Raw genomic sequence first — 14,592 nt, 5'->3', positions numbered from 1 at the left:
GTTCAAAAAAATTTTTTCAATTATGTAATTAACCTGCAAATGCATGTTTGGTATAAAAATCCAATAAAAAAATGAGAAAATGGAAGAAAAGTTTTTAAGTACTGTATATGTTTTCTTCACCTGAAAACCTTACAGATAATTTTTAGCTATATTGTTATCATAGACTTTTATAGTTTTCTAAATGTACACAGGCATACATTATATAATATAAATATCGCTGTATGTATTATTCTGCAACTTCTTTTCCTTGACAACGCCTTGGCATACTTAAGCTCTCTGCTTAAGTACATACAGAACTCCACTGGTCTTTTTAATATGTACACGGTATCTTTTTATAATACAGAGTGATATGCCACATGCTCATTGTAAGAAACATAGTATTTAAAACCTAAAAATGGAAACAGAAGCCCTAATCCTCCCAAAATTATCCACTCACATTCTCATTCCCCAGAGCTAAACTCTTTTAAAGTCTTAGTGTATTCTTCCAGAAATGTGTGTGTATGTGTAAATGTTTTCTCTATTCTCTTAAAGCCAAACTGCATGAAGGGGCCCGGCAGGACACAGATGCCCCACTTCCGCTGCACTGACCCTCCATTCTGGGAAGGGCTGCGAGTGAGATGTGCACAGGTGGACTGGCTCCTCGTCACACTAGACTCCAGAAAGGTTCTATTCGGTGTAGTGTGACCTCAGTAAACGCCAGTTGGAACAGAGCTGTATTTTCTGACGTGGAACATTCTTTTAACAGAGGAATGGAGTAAGGGAAACCAGAACTGCTCTTATTAGTAATGTTGGAGGGAGGATGAAGAGTTTTATTTGTAAATTATTCACTCTCTTAATTCAAGTTATTCAGCAAATGCATTTTGGTAGGGCACAATGAAACCAACAGGATCTGCAGGCAGAGCATTTATTCAAATTGCCACCTGCCACATGGAAACTAACACTGTATTCTCCAGCTACAGACATTCAGGTTCACATGCTTCAGCGCTATGGGTGATTCTAGCTCCTGGCTCTGTGACAATTTATAGTAAATAAAGTATGAATCTTAGGGATTATTTATTTACTTTTAAGTGAATCTGTGATCTGTGAAAGACCCTGTTACTAGTTAATAGGAGGAAAGAAGTACTTGTCACCAGAATAGCAGGGAAAAGCATATTACATGCTCAGCACACTCTTCGCAATTTCTTCCCAAAAGGTTTGTGTCAGAGATTTGCAGGGAGACGAGTGAAGTGAAACTATTATCCACATACGAGAGAGGAGAAATTGGACGTCCTCAGCCCTGGACACCTGCCTTGTCCTATTTCATCTAAAAAGTTAGTAAGCAAGGTGGAATCAGGGGGACTTTTCATTATAGGGGCTCTTATGTTTTATTCAAATAGTTAATAATTATGCAAGCTAAGATTAGTATTGCATTTTATACTTTGCAAAGCAGTTTTAAAAGGAAGAGTTTACACAGTAGCCCAGTTTAAAATGAAAGTGTGGGCTCAGGAGATTAAAAAAAACTTGGTTCAGCTTACGCCCCTAAAAAGTGACAGCATTCAAGGGACAATGTTTCCTGCTGGCAAATTCCACTTTGCTCCCAAACATGTTATGACACCATCACATCTAGAACTTCAAAGCATTTAAAGCCTGTGTTATTCTATTTCCTCAACTCCATGATATCAGGAGGTAAGGAGATTTTCAGCTTTACTTTTCAGAGCAGAAACCTCAAAGAACATGTGGTTTAAAACTATAGCCACACGATTGAATCAGCAGCTAGCTCCAAAATCAAGAACACTCATCCTCCCTAAGCAAGACTTAATTAACTAACTGTTCCAGCTAAATAATCAGTGTAGTTCTCACTAGTTGCACAACTGTAGATGTCTTTAAGAGCCCATTGTTTCCCTCCATCCTTTGTAGACTAAGTATTTGATCAATTTGATTGATTTGGTAGAGACTTTCTAAGTTTGACCACGTGGGGGCAGTATTATCATGCCATTGAAAGGCTTTCAGGCTCATCAGTTCAGGATGAGTGCCCTGCCAATTAACTCGGGAAAACATCCTTTTGTGTCCTCTTCTTCGACTTAGAGACACACAAAAAAGAGAGCCAGCTGTGCAGTCTCTGAATAGAGCTCTGTTTCTCCCATCCAGCTTATCTGGAGGGATGTGGGTGCAGGATAAGGGGCAACACTGCCGCCTAATGAGCCAATTACTCTGAATGGCACAAAGACACCTAGGGACCTAGAGAAAGGTACTTCCATAAGGGAGAAAGCAGGACAGGACTATAATTTTAGACAATTCACAGGCTTAAAATGTCCCCCTGGGTTTAAAATGTCTTCTCTGTTCTCTTCATTTGACTTTCCGACAAACAAAAAAAAAAAAAGGAAAGATGTTTATATTAAGATTTCCCCCATTTTCTTGGTGATTTCTAATTTGTACAAGCCACATCTTCCTAGCAATACATCTACAGTACAGCCAACTTGCAAACATGCATGCAAAAGATTTCATCTGTTACTCTCACGTACAATTTATTGTGGAAGAAACTAGTGTGAGAGAGCTAGTATATATATATTTTTTTCCTGGTATACTGAAAGGACTATCTTATTTAATCCTCACAATAATTCTGTAGAGTAGGAATCATTATTTCCATTTCACAGAAAAATTAACTGAATTAACTCAAGTTCCCACCAACAGTAAAGGAGCAGAACCGGACCCATCTGACCCACAAACCTACGATTTTACTCCTTAGCATACTTATTTCACATTTAGGATCATCTCTCCCTCCTTTTTAATTCTTTGTCGTTGTTTCATTTTTGTTATTGCCCAGTTTTATTCTTAAAATTTTAAATAAAGAAGTCTCAAAAAAAAAAAAAAAAAAAACAAGAAATAGCTGATGAACTCATTGCCCAAATAAGCCCTGATGTCTTTAAACACAAAAAGGAGGGAAAGTATAACATAAAGATCTGATTAGAAAAACAACCATATACAAAAGAACAAAATCAAAAGTAAAAACTTCTCTATGACTCATACTCATTCCCCTCTCCACAACCATTACCACTTAAAATACTTAAAATAGAAGTATAATATATGATGGTAGATCTAATAATATAAGCTAGTACTTATAAGTGCATCTACTATTAGCCAGGAACAGTTTGAAGCACTTTAAAAATATTAAAACAGTTAAATCACTTAACGTGCATGGATAGCCAAATATTTGTTTTTTATTTATGCTAAAGGGATCTTGACTTCACAGTATTCTGAACTTTTCCTTTTTTCTTATCTTTTTTCCTTTTAAATATAGATCTTGGAGATCCTCCTCTGTCCATAGAGGCTGGTCTTTTTTTCTTTTTTACAAAGTTAAAGTACTGTATAGCAACAACGAATCATAATTAACTTAATAACACCTGTGGTTTATTTTCTCTATGATCTTAACTGAGAAACGTATATGGTTGGTTTCCTTTTAATTTAAAAGTCACATCTTAGCAACAACAACAAAAGACTGAATATGGTTCAAGGGTAGTTAGGTGAGAAACAAAACAAACACATATATATATACACACACAGTAGGTTATCACGAGGATACGACCCCCAGTGGCTGCCTGAAGCCATGGATAGTACTGAACCCTACATATACTGTTTTTTCCTATACATACGTACCTACGATAGAGTTTAATTTATAAATTCGGCACAGCAAGAGATTAACAACAACAACTAATAATAAAATAGAACGGTTATAACAACGTACTGTAATAAAACAACAACGTACTGTAATAAAAGTTATACGAACCTGGTCTCTTGTACTGTACTCTTCACATGAAGGAAGACTTCACGGCTTCTCTGAATTGCCGTATCACTACGCCTGCGCTTAGGGCCCTTATTAAACAAAATAAAGGTAACCTGGACGCAGGTGCTGCAGCCCCAGGAACGGCGACCTGACGACCAAGATGGCGACGAAGTGACTAATGCGTGGGAGCGTACAGAGCAGCAACACTGGATAAAGGATGACTCAGGTCTCAGGCGGGAGGGAGTAGACATCGCGAGATTTCATCACTACGCGCAATCGCGTGCAATTTAAAACTGACGAATTGTTTACTTCTGGAATTTTCCCTAACTGAAAATGCAGAAATGAAGCCACAGATAAGGGGGACCACTGTATAGCTCAGGCCGCTTCTCCCTCCCACCTGATGAATGACCAGGTGTGTGAAGCTCAGCCCGACAAAAGGAGTTTTCTTCGCCACTGTCCTTTAGTGCCACCTCTAAGTGATGCGATAACACAACAGTAGTCCCTTTTCGACCAGCGCTACCATATTGTGCCAACTCATTTGTGAATCAGCCTGGGTCCTTTCTTCCTTTGTCAGCTGGTCCTAGGAAATTCCCCCAGCAGCCACAGGTGTGAGAGATGTCAGTACAATGTGAGAGTGAGTCTAGGCTACTTGAGCATGTAATTTACACATGCTTCGTGGATCAGCTGAAGCTCAATCCGGAATATAGCATTTCTAGCCTACAATGAATTGCTGCTTTGCTCATCCTTATGGGGCTTGGTGTATTGGATAATCCTCAGCTTATGATAGATGATTTGGTGATGTGATATTATCAATACAGTGTACAGTATGAAGGTCTGACATGAATGAAGGTCAAGATAGCTGGGATCTCTGTGATGTTATTACAGACTGCAAGGGAATTAGCATAGTCCTGGGAGAACAGGTGAGTGGTTACTGCTTTTCTGCCCTAGGACGGTGAAATGTTTTTGATCCCTGCCCCCAACTTATGAGGTCAAAAAATAACGCATTTACCAACATAATATATACGTTCCAATGCTAGAAACTGTTTTGATCTGCTCCAGTAAGATACCCAGTGGCCGTGATTATAACATCACCTTGGTAGGCTAATGCTAGTCCATTGTAATCCTATGCAGTCTATCCGGTGTTTGAAGAGCCCATACTGATAAAACCACCACCTATGTGTCCTTCAAATCTTTGATAGTGGCAATATTGTTTCTGAGCAACTGTCTTGGCCAGAGATAGGGGAGGTCGGCCGCAAGAGCTTCCACTCAGTCCTTTCTAAGTTAATGTTCTTTATGCCACAGTTTGGAGAACCAGTGTGGACTTACACCAGATGCTAAGAGTATCTATGCCATTGGGGTCCTGGATAATAACTACAGAAATAAGAAGAATGTGGGCCCAAATTCTATCTTTCACCCTGTCTCTATTGGCACCCACCCTAGCTGGAGGACTCCTAGTATCAGTACCAGCCCATACTCTTCACCCAGCAGCTGTCAAAAAGCCTGAGTTTTTCACTTTCCCCAGTGCACAGTTACACTGCCAAACATCCGCAGGTCATTTCAGGGGAGAACCAGAGGTATGTTGACTACAGAAACTACTTTTTTCAGAGAGCTTCATCAAAGACATCTGACATCTTCTTCTGTTAGTAGGTTCTGGGTTCATGAACTGATATATGGATCTGGAAACTGGGTTAGGACCCATGATTTCCCATTGGGACAACAGATGTCAACCTGTTCACCACTGGCTCTCATACTTCTTTAAAATCACAAGTTGAGAAATACCTGAATTGACAATTCTCTTTCTCTGTGTCTCTCTCACCCCTCCCATCCACCCTTTCCCTCTCCCCCCGCCCCCACCCCCGCTTTCTCTCCACCCTCTCAAGGAATACCATAATTTAATAGTTATCACCAGGGGTTCCAGTCAAGATGGTGGAGTAAGTAAATGCCGTGCTTGACTCCATGACCACATTAGAATTACAACTAAATTATAGAATAAGCAACCTAAAGAACCACCTGAAAACTAGTTAAACAGAAGTCCTATAACTAAGGATATAAAGAAGCCATGTCAAGACTGGTAGGAGGGGCCGGTGAAACGGGCCGGTCCCACACCCACCCACGTATGGCAGCAGTAGAGAATCGGGAAGAATATATCAGCTACAGAGGTTCCCCGCTGAGAAGCAAGGAGTCCCAGCCCCGCAACAGGCTCTCCAGCCGGGAACACCAGTGCCGGGATGAGGAGCCCCCACAACATCTGGCTGTGAAATCAGCAAGGATTCCATCTGACCAGGTGAAACAGGCTGCTGAAAATCCAGGTGTCCTCTTAAAGGGCCTGTGCACAGACTCTCTTGCTCCTTGGCACTCACCTTGGGTTCGAACAGTGGCTCTGGAGATGCCAGGAACTTACAGGGAGACACCAAGTTGTATGGCTTCAGAGAAAGGGCTAAAGGAACAGCTGCCGTGGTCCCTGTATCGATTCCTCCTCCCACATAGGGGGAGGGAGCCACTCTTTCAGTATTGAGCCTTCCCCTTACACGGCCAAATTTGAATCTGCATTGGCCAGGTGAATTCCACTTGCTCCTCCCTTGTGATTCCCTAAGATCCTGCCCCACCCAACTCAAGCACTGCCTGAGGCTCTTTTGACAGAAGGCAGTGAGGGTTGACCTGTGCTGCAGTCCTTCTTAGACAACTCTCAGGGGTGGGTGGGCCCCAGGCACACAGCAGATGACTTCCTAGTGCTCTGCCTTTTGCTGACTGCCCTCAGGCTCAGTACTGGTGCCAAATCTAACTTTGCATTAACCTGAACTCCACTTGCCCCACCTTGGTGATGCCCTGAAATACCACTTCGCCCAACTCAGATTATAATGGCACAACACTAAACTAAAAAAGTTTTGTACAGCAAAGGAAACCATCAACAAAATAAAAAGACAACCTGCTGAATGTGAGATAATATTCACTAGGGATATATCCAATAAGGAGTTAATATCCGAAATTTATAAAGAACTCATACAGTTGAACACCAAAAAAATAAATAATTCAACTAAAAAATGGGCAGAGGACCTGAACAGACATTACTCTAAAGAGGACATACAGATGACCAATAGATTTATGAAAGATGCTCCACATCACTAATCAGCAGTGAAGTGAAAATTAAAACCACAATGAGCTATCAACCTCATACATGTCAGAATGATTATCATCAATAAATCAACAAACCACAAGTGTTGGAGAGGATGTGGAGAAAAGAAAACCCTTGCACACCGTTAGTGGGATTGCAAATTGATGCAGCCACTATGGAAAACAGTATGGAGGTTTCTCAAAAAAATTAAAAATAGAACTATTGTATGACCCAGCCATTGCACTTCTGGGTATTTACCTGAAGAAATCCCAAACACAAATTCAAAAAGATATATGCACCCCTATGTTCATTGCAGCATTATTTACAATGACCAAGATAAAGAAGCAATCAAAATGCCCATCAATAGATTACAGGATAAAAAAATATGATACAGATTTATAATGGAATATTACTCAGCCATAAAAAAGAACAACACGGATGGACCTAGTAGGTATTATGCTAAGTGAATTAAGTCAGACAGAGAGAGACAAATACCATATGATCTCATTTATATGTGGAATCTAAAGAACAAAATAAAGAAATAAAACAGAAACAGACTCATAGATACAGAGAACTGATAGTTGCCAGATGGGAGGGAGGTTAGAGGCTGAGTGGAAAAGGTAAAGGGATTAATAAGTACAAACTGGTAGTTACAAAATAGTCCCAGGGATGTAAAGTACAGCATAGGGAACACAGTCAATAATATTTTAATAACTATGTATAGTGCCAGGTGGATACTAAACTAATGAGGGGATCATTTCGTAAATTATATAAATGTCTAACCACTATACTGTACACTTGAAACTAATATAAAATAGTATTGAATGTCAACTATAATTGAAAAATAAAAAAAAATTTTTAATAGTTATCACCACCTACTCCTGTTGGACAAGACACTCTGCCACTCTGGCCTGGATGCCAATTATAATTATTATTTCCATCTTATGACTGGTGCTTTGATACTATGATGCTGCCATGTGACTCTGCCATTCCCCAACTCCATAGTTCACATGTCGGAGAGCTCGGTCTCGTGGCAGCATTTCTCACTGTCAGACCAAGTCTATACAAAACGGTCACCACTGAGCTATTGAAAAAGCCAGTGCACCCCTCACCAGTGCATTCCTGGGCACTCCTGGGGACCGTCAGCTGGTACCATCTATGTCTTACATAGTAAAGACATTTAAACGTCCCCACCTACTTAAGCCTTCTGAGCCATTCCTTGAGATGCTTCCAGGGAGGTTCTAGCACCTTCATCTTAGTGTTCGAATTTGACGTGCCATCCAGAAAACCCAGATACCCTCTCCACAAGATGAATCTAGAGTCATGATTGCCCTGACATAAAAAATATTCTCCCCTACCAGCCTTAGAGTCTACTCTGCCTGCTCCAACACCCTCAGATTCCATTCTCAGGAATGGTCCCCAGTTCTTAACAGTGCGTATTAGTCCGGTTCTGAAATTCATTCGGGTGTAAGCTACTTCGCCCTGGGGCTGAGACAGTACTTCCTCAGTCAGACAGAGAGTGCTCAGATCTGACCCCGGATATTGGTCTTGGGGAACTGAGTGGTGACGGAGGCAGATCTTGAGGAGAACAGGACAGCAGTGTGAGGCCCTGTTGCAGGGTAGAGCCTCACATCATCTCCAGGGATACCTCACTGCTCTTCAAAGCAGCCCTAAAGCCCCTCTGACTTTCACAGCATGCTTCAAGTAAGCAGTTTCCTGCGCTGTGTATCATTTTCTTTTGCCAGGGATTGCAATGCAATTAATCCACTCCAATATTCTCATAATCATCGTTTTCCTAATACTGTTTATTTGGCAGAGACTTTGTATAAAATAATGTTTCACCTACTCCTTGCACCTAATCTCAACTAATCGTAGGTGAAAACGTCAGTAATTGTAATGCCACTGCATGCCAAGGTTGTTACTCAAGTAATTACCATCAGTATAGGTCTCATATTGCCATCGATACAAAAGTAACCCAGCTCCAAAACAGATTCTTGGGGTCTGCTTTCTAGGACTTTTTCTGATCTCAATTGTTAGAGCCTAGAGCTCTCAAAAGGTAGAGTTTGAGGCAGAAGGCTTTTATCCTGTTACTTACAGGAGATAGGTAGTACAAGAAGGGATTTTTAAACAGATAATTATAAGGTAAGAAAATAAATTCTATAATAGAGATATGAATAATGTCCACTTTACAACCCATCTGAGAAGGTGATTAATTGTACTTGAAGAATCAGGGACATCTTCATGGAGAACTAAAGTAACAACATTCGTTCAGCACTCTATGTCAGGATCTATGCTATTTATATTCATATTTAATACTTACAATAATCCTATGACGCAGCTAGCACGGCTGGCTACACTTTAGAAATGAGACTAAAACTAAACCAAAGATGCTAAGTGGCAGAGTCAGGGCCCATGCTTTTAAGGACTATGCTAAACTTTTTTTCTGGAAGACAATGCTGGTCTGATTTCTAAGAGATAAGGTGCTTTTTGTGTCAACTAGAAGGATAAGGATGCCCTCGGCAAAAAGGACAAGAAATGCAAAGGCAAAGAGATGCAAAAGGAACGAATGCTTTAGGATAATAAGAAATAAATATGAACTGGGAGCCATTTGAAGGTCGTCTTCATCGTTCTGCCTGCTATAACAGTGTACCATGGACTGGGTGACTTATAATAACAGAAACGTGTTTCTCACAGTTCTGGAGGCTAGGAAGACTAAGATCAAGGACCCGGCAGATTCAATGTCTGGTGAAGGCCTTCTTCTTGGTTCATAGATGGTTGTCTTCTCACTGTGTACTCATGTGCTGGAAGCGGCAAGGTTGCTCCCAGAAGTCTTTTTTTATATAGACACTAATCTCATTCATGAGAGCTCTGCCCCTATGACGTAAACAACCTCCATAGGCGCTACCTCCTCATACCGTCACCTTGGAGAATCGGTTTAAACATAGGAATTTTGGAAGAACACAAAAATTCAGTTTATAGTAGAGGATGAACAAGACAGGAAAGAAAATATGATGAACAGGCGACAGAATTTAGACTGTAAAACATAAAAATTGGTGGGCTTTACAATAGGTCCATCAAGAGATCATGAAACTCTGAAAATGAATTATGGCCCCGGACATGAGCAAAGGGACATGAAGCTTGTGCCTCTATATTGCTGTTATTTCTACCTCTATCCTCGCTGGGCCTAAGTGCCAGATACCCACTTGTCTCCATATGACTTTGGGAAAGTTTCTCAACCTCACTATCTTGTTTCTGCAGGTATGAGGAAAATAATAGCTGCTACCTATCTACCTTGTAAGATTGTTATAAAGATTAAATGAGATAATGCAAAGATAGTAGCCAACATCCACATTTAACTTACATGAATTCAGTTATAATCTCTTGCCCAGAGATAGAAATATAAAGAAAGCAAGAGATGGAATAACGGTTCAACAAGATGTGAAGTTCTACTTTCAATAATTGGTAGCTCTCTCTTGGTGAGAAGGAAGGTGTGAATCTGCTGTTCCCATATTTAGTCTCAGTTCCCCACTGCCTTTCAGAGTGTGACTATCTCACAGACTAGGAGTCATTTGTGCTTGAAGCTATGGCATAATATAGTGAATGAAACACAGTACGTACTCAATGAATGTTCAACAAATGTTTGTTTATATCCTTGTTATTATTATTCTCCACCCTGTTCATCTTGCTAGCAGGCTGCAACCTCTGTCAACTGATCTGTCAATTTTTCTCTCTTGGAGAGACAGCTGTTCTATATTGGGGTCTTAGCCCACCATGGCTTAGAGAGGAGTCATTGGCCTGCCCTGAGTTACTTCCTTAATGGCTACCTAGAAGCAGCTATTCTTTCAGTGGAAGTGGCTATTCAAACCTGGATCTGTCCCGAAGTTCTTACATAATTCCCTGCATACATCCAACCTGGAATCAGTGTCCATCCCCCTAAATTTAACTCTAGGCCCACCCGATCACTAAGCCCTCTTGTCCTTCCAGCCCCAGAGAGAAAGAGGAGAAAGAAGACATATGAATGTCTACCTCCCTGCACTTTATTTAAGTCCCATCTCGTACCCTGGACTGGAACTAAACTCTTCTCATGACTGTTGGTAGGGACAATAGCCTTTCCCGTCCCTGGAAACTCTATCCCCACCCACAAGATGTGATTTGGTCCCAGGGTCTTGGCATTCACCATGAGCTAACGGTCTATTCCAAAAAATGCTTTTTTATTTAAAGTCAGTCACCTTTGCATGTCAGACGCCAGTGGTCCTGCCAGGATTGTGCTGTGCTATCCCAAGCTGATCCCAACTCTTTTTCTCAGTCTTTCCTCCAATGCTGGGTGAGGAAAAAATGAAGCCAGCACATCCCTCGCGTGTAGTCTGCCCCCCACTTTTCATCTCCTAGGAGCAAATGCTTTGACAAGAAAACACGCAAATGTTTTCTTTAAACAAAAAATAATGTTTAGACATAGAAAAATTTAAACCAAAATTTTGGGGGAAAAAAACCTTACATGATTTTCAAGGAGAAAAAAAAAATGTACATCAAATGTAAATTAGTAAACAAATCACTTAATACTGCCATCAGCAGCATCTGCATTTGGATAATTTCACTGTCAGTTGGGTCCTTGTCAAGAATAATAGATGTGGGTTTGTCTTATGTCAATAGAATTAAAAGACCCACCAAAGTCCTCTCTCCCAGAAAAAGGAGACTTACAACCTAAAGACAAAAGCAAGTCAAGTGTCCCAGCTAAAAGGCAGATTCCCACATATACTGCTTCGCGTAGTGCCTAGAACATAACAAGCCTTCAATTGATGTTAGGGTTTGATTTTATTTTTTAATCACGGTAACTGTCACTTGTTATCACCTCACTGGATGCCACCCTACCAGCATATGCACCACGTGCAAAAAATATCCTGTTCTCTTTTGACTTTTCAGAGTCAAATGAAACAATAATAAGTCATCATCTCCACCCCAATTTGTACAGGGGTTTGATCCTACGAGATGCTTTGAATATGTCATATGTTTCGTATGTTGAGCTGAATTACAAGCTCGAGAGTGGTTGACAAGGCAGTCCACTTTGCCAAGTGGCCCCAGTGGAAAAGTCAGCACTCTCATGGAATGGCCAATTCACACTCGACGTTCAGTAGAAGGTACAAGGGTCTTTAGTGCAGAGAATTTGTAGATATTTGCATGAAAGAGAAAAATGATACAAAGAAAGCTAACCGAGATCTCTTTTCATGAAATTTAAACAGTGATACATCAACTAAAATCATGATCTTATTCCAGTGGCCTTTACATTTTAGCCTGCCTGCCTCACATTTTATAATATGTGAAAGAGCTGAGATGAGGTCTATGCACATTTAATTTTTTGCTGGAAGATTAGAATATCTGAATGTTAGGGTTGGCACACGCACAGAGAACCTTATAGATCATCTTCCCTACCATGGCCTGGCAGCTGCTAGGAAGCTAACTGGTGTTAGGGAAAGTGAACAGATTTCAGACACAGAGCTGTTGAATGCAAATCAAGCACCTCAATTTACTGGCTCTGCGATTCTGGTTGAGTTACTTCTCTCTGGATTTTATTTTATCAGCCATAAAATGGAAATTATAATAACACCTACCTCATGGGAATATAGTGAGGCCTGAGTAACACAGTGTATGTATGGGAAACTCTTTGCATTCTTTCAGGTGTTACACAAATTACATGGAGTCAGGTTGCTGTGATGGGTGAGTATGTGAGTTGAATACACAGAACCTCAGTTGAAGTCCTTGTTCTATCACCTGACCTTTGTAAGTGTCACAGTCCTCATCTATAAAATGAATATGTATAACACTTCCATCACACGGTTTCTGTGATGACTCATGAGATACCTATAAAGCACTTATCATGGTGTCTGATATATAGAAGCACCCAATGGTGTCAACTATCATTAGACATTTGATGATAAAATTGATGTCCTTTCAAGTCATATTTAATGAGACCCAGCTATATACTAGGTACTCTGTGTTGTACTGCGAAAGAAGTTGGGAAAAAAGGATTCCTTCTGGCTCTGAAGGGACTCACCATGTAGTGAGGAATGTCTTACTTCATGTGTCCATTCCCAGAAGTGATCAGAGCCTTCCCATTGCCAGAAAATGAAATTCACGTTCTTGTTTGCAATCCAAAAAAAAAAAAAAAATCCATTATATGGCCCTACCCTACCACCCACTGAACTTCCTTATGCAATCTATGTCTCCAGTCATACTAAAAGACTAAATGTCCTATATCTGTATCATTCCTCATTGTATTAGTGAGGGTTCTCCAGGAAAAAAAAAAAGAATCAATAGGAGGAGATTTTTATAGGAACTGGCTCACATGATTATAAATGCCAAGAAGGCCTACGGTCTGCTGTCTGCCAACTGGAAAACCAGGACAGGTGGTGATGTGGTGAAGTAACTCTGTCTTAGTCCGAAAGCCCAAGAACCAGTGTCTGGAGGCAAGAGAATATGGATTTCCCAGTTCCAACAGAAAGAGAATTCTTTCTCTACCTTCGTGTTCTATTTGGTCCCCAATAGATCGAATGATGCCCACCCCATTGGTGAGAGAGAACTTCTTGGTCTACAGATTCGAATGCTCATCTCCCCCCAAAACACCCACACAGACACACCCAGAAATAATGTTTTACCAGCAATCTGGGCATCCCTTAGCCCAGCCAAGATGACACAGAAAATTAACCACCATCATGCTCAGACCAAATTTGCCATCTGAAATGCATCCCATCCCCGCTTTCTCTATGTCCAAACACTTTACCTCCTTCATGGTCCAGTCAAATGCTCCCTATTGGGGCCATCCAATTTTCTGCTTCAATTCATGTCCCTTTAAGGAACGACCTCTTCTTCTCGATACCTCTTCTGGTGTAGCTGCTGATGCCACTCCTTGGCCACAAAACGGGTACAAGAGTACCTAGTTCAGGTCAAGGAGAATGTAGTAGTCTCTCATTTTAGGGACTGATTCAGAGGTAGGCTTGTGACCCAATCCAGGACGATGAGAATGACATCTGGGATTAGTAAAGAATTACCCAGAAGGAAAATTTCCTTTTACACTAGAGTTGTTAAACTAGATGGCGATGAATCCAGAGCTATAAGACAAGACGCCCAACATCTGACCCACGAGGACACCCAACTCAAAGGAAAGTAGAGCTGAGAGGTGGAGAGAAACCCACTCCTTACAGCACTGACCACTTGGATGAACACCCTTTGACTTCAGTTAGGGAAGCCAATCATTTCCTATTATTAAGTTTCTGTCACCTGTAATAAAGAATTTCCTGCTGACCGAGACCACAAGAAATTATATTTGTGGCTCCAGTGAAACACTGGAATGAGTTTTTGCCTACTGTATGTGCTCAGAAGATGTTAGGTTAGATTAATCTATAACTCTTGGAATGAAATGTAATGGATTCCAAACGGCATCCAGCCTCGCTAACATTTAACCTGGTTCATTAAAGTAGAGGAAATAGATCTGAGCCAGATGGTCTACCTGTAAAGACCATTCAGCCATTCGGTTTGTCTAGAGCCCCAAATGAACCTGTACTTGGAATAATAACCTACATAGATAGGAAAACTATACTTTTCCGAGTGTTCTTAATCATTTTAGAAAAGGATAGAAGGCCTAGAGGGAATAATTAATTTTCTAGGGTCTCGCAGTACGTGGGCAGAACACTACTGTGAATCTCTCTGTGATTTCAAAGGACTCGAG

The 14,592-nt window shown here is 40.8% G+C and overlaps 1 long non-coding RNA gene across 1 annotated transcript in view; it reads right to left on the bottom strand.

Moving 5' to 3' along the window:
- Positions 1-14,154, bottom strand: part of LOC111743678 — a 502,800-nt gene extending 488,646 nt beyond the window's left edge. Inside the window, exons 1-2 of the long non-coding RNA XR_002781828.1 lie at positions 13,648-14,154; positions 12,922-13,006 (exon numbers count right to left, since the gene is read on the bottom strand). This is a non-coding gene — a long non-coding RNA (uncharacterized LOC111743678). The remainder of the gene's footprint in view (positions 1-12,921; positions 13,007-13,647) is intronic.
- Between the last annotated feature and the right edge of the window lie 438 nt (positions 14,155-14,592).

The sequence above is a fragment of the Pteropus vampyrus genome, unplaced genomic scaffold, assembly GCF_000151845.1.
Source record: "Pteropus vampyrus isolate Shadow unplaced genomic scaffold, Pvam_2.0 Scaffold5, whole genome shotgun sequence".
Classification (NCBI taxonomy): domain Eukaryota; kingdom Metazoa; phylum Chordata; class Mammalia; order Chiroptera; family Pteropodidae; genus Pteropus; species Pteropus vampyrus.
This window is presented reverse-complemented; position numbering and strand designations above follow the sequence as displayed.